Source organism: Chaetura pelagica, unplaced genomic scaffold, assembly GCF_000747805.2.
Source record: "Chaetura pelagica isolate M959 unplaced genomic scaffold, ChaPel_1.0 scaffold82, whole genome shotgun sequence".
Taxonomy (NCBI): Eukaryota; Metazoa; Chordata; class Aves; order Apodiformes; family Apodidae; genus Chaetura; species Chaetura pelagica.
In genome coordinates, this window is record NW_009952990.1 from 6,384,166 (window position 1) to 6,387,400 (window position 3,235).

Consider the following 3,235-nt stretch of genomic DNA (forward strand, 5'->3'; position numbering starts at 1 on the left):
GGATGTGCTGAACTAGGAGTGATGTAGAAGGCCTCAACTTGAAGGCCATAACAAGCCAAGGAGTTGACTCCTCAGACATACTGCTGTCAGGAGATGAGCTGCTTTGCTCCCTGAAAAAGATTAATTGTTTTAGAAGAAAAGTAGGCCAGTCCTTTATGAGCAGTGGGATGCTAACCTCACTCCAGTTTATAAAGACTTCACGTGAGGAAGGGAAGGTACACATTGTCCTGTCTCAGCAGGCCCATAAATCCTGCATCTTTGTCCCTGCCATTGGTGAGAATTACTTGTTTTATGGCACCACCACTACCAGGGACAGGACTGTCCGTGGCCACAGAGCCACTAACACCTCCCTTCACCTAGTGACACAACTTTAAAAAATCCTTCTCCATGCTGGGAGCTGTTGGATGATTCCTCACAAAGATGACTTATCCTCTTATCTTTGGGAAGGAGAGAGCTCAGGCATCTTCCTGCAGGAAACTCACAACAATCCAACTAGGAAGCCTAGCTAGACGACAGTCACCTCACCAACATCCGTGTTAGAGTACTGACTCCATCTTTCCTGGACCTTTACTTACAGGTCCTGGGTTTGTTGAATTTATGCCATGTGGCATTCTCCGTTCTTAAACACCTACAACCCCCCAGGCCAGGAGGGCAGCCTTATGACCAGAAATGTCTTGGTAGTCAGAGACCCAGAATCTTTTGCTGTGACTGCTTGTGAGTGGCCAGCAGTACAGTGCAGCTGGAGGAGAGTTGTACTTGGAAGGGAACTTGGTGATCCATGCTTTTGCAGCAGGTTGTAAGTGACCTGTAAGACTGCAAGGCCCCACAGCACATAGCCAACTGCATCAGGAGATGGATCACTGCATGCAGTATTTGCCCTTCCCCACCAAGTTATCCCTTTTCCAGTTCCAGCCTATGATGTCTTTAAGCACTGAATGGGTAGATTAGTTTCTGGCAGGTGGATTTAGGTTATGGTTGGACTTGATGATCTTCAAGGACCTTTCCAACCAGGATGATTCTGTGATGTCACTGCTCATACTGGACTGTCATACACATTTGGTCATCCCTCACTGAACCTTTTCTAATTCTAGTACATTCTTTTTGAGTTGCAGAGACTGGAACTGCACTCAAGGTGCAGGCAACCCATGAATCTAGCAATGGCATAACTGCATCCTCTTTACTCCTTCCCAATCATTGCTAACATGAGATTAGCTTTTTTTCTTTTTTACTGCTGCTAAGTACCATAACTGTGTTTCATGTAACCTCATGGTCTCACTCCTGAGTGGTACTAATAAGCTCAGAACTCCAATTTCTCTATATGAAGCTAGGAATGTGTTTCACCTCTGCACCATGATTGATTTAACAGCATTAAAATTCATCTGTCTTGTAATAGCTCAATCACCCAGGTTTCCAAAGTTCTTTGCAATGTTCTCACCTGCCTGTATCCTTGCTGTTTTGAATAACTCCATCTTGCCACTCACTGCTTATCTGCAGTACTCCCAGGCCATTTAGGAAAGTTGCCTAGTAGAGCGTAATGTGGAACTTGGGTGGGGATCTTCCTCAGTTGAAAGAACTGACTGGTTATCCTTACTTCTATGTCGTATCTCTTCACAATAATACATATGTGCTAGCATATATGCTTCATGTTTTTGGAAATTCAAGTAGAATACCTCAACCAGATCACCATAATTTTAATGTCTTCCCAACCCTTCATAGAACTCAAAGGGTTTCCTGTGGCAGGATTCCCTTTTACAGGAGCAATGCTGAATAAGCAACTTGTATTTCTCCCAGCTAGTCTTACCCTCTGTTACTTCTACTAATTTACCTGGAACACGTATCAGGTTTAGAGACCTACAGTTCCTGAGAACTCCGCTGCAATCCCTTTTACATTCTGGCATGAAGTTTGCTACCACGAAGTCTTCAGACACCAAGAAAAGTCCTGAACCTTTGAGCTGGAGGTTACACACTCCCATAAGCAATTCGGCTTCTTCATGACCCTGATGAGATTCCCAGGACCAGCGCATGGAGCTATTTTCAGGGTTTATTCTGTTAATCTCCACCACAACCTTACACAGCTCCTGTTGTTTCAGATTCCCTAAGCAGTGCTGATCCTACACGGGGTTCCTTGGACAGGAATCTCTCTGGATTCTTCTTGAGGAAATCTACCTTGAGGCTCCCCTTCAGAACCTCATCACCACCTTCAAAACTGAACCCAACACCTTCAGAACCCCATCACCACCCTCAAAACTGAACCCAACACCTTCAGAACCTCATCACCACCCTCAAAACTGAACCCAACACCTTCAGAACCTCATCACCACCTTCAAAACTGAACCCAACACCTTCAGAACCTCATCACCACCTTCAAAACTGAACCCAACACCTTCAGAACCTCATCACCACCCTCAAAACTGAACCCAACACCTTCAGAACCTCATCACCACCCTCAAAACTGAACCCAACACCTTCAGAACCTCATCACCACCCTCAAAACTGAACCCAACACCTTCAGAACCTCATCACCACCCTCAAAACTGAACCCAACACCTTCAGAACCTCATCACCACCCTCAAAACTGAACCCAACACCTTCAGAACCTCATCACCACCCTCAAAACTGAACCCAACACCTTCAGAACCTCATCACCACCCTCAAAACTGAACCCAACACCTTCAGAACCTCATCACCACCCTCAAAACTGAACCCAACACCTTCAGAACCTCATCACCACCCTCAAAACTGAACCCAACACCTTCAGAACCTCATCACCACCCTCAAAACTGAACCCAACACCTTCAGAACCTCATCACCACCCTCAAAACTGAACCCAACACCTTCAGAACCTCATCACCACCCTCAAAACTGAACCCAACACCTTCAGAACCTCATCACCACCCTCAAAACTGAACCCAACACCTTCAGAACCTCATCACCACCCTCAAAACTGAACCCAACACCTTCAGAACCTCATCACCACCCTCAAAACTGAACCCAACACCTTCAGAACCTCATCACCACCCTCAAAACTGAACCCAACACCTTCAGAACCTCATCACCACCCTCAAAACTGACCTCAACGCCCTTCTGGACTCCAGCTCAACACGCCAATCCCGAACACCCTGCAAACACACAGCAGGACTCACCCACCGAGAAGATGCTCCGGAGCCTCCTGCCCAAGGACCGCCCGCCGGCCGCACACCCCCCGCAGCCGGGGCTCCTTCCCTGCATCCTCCCC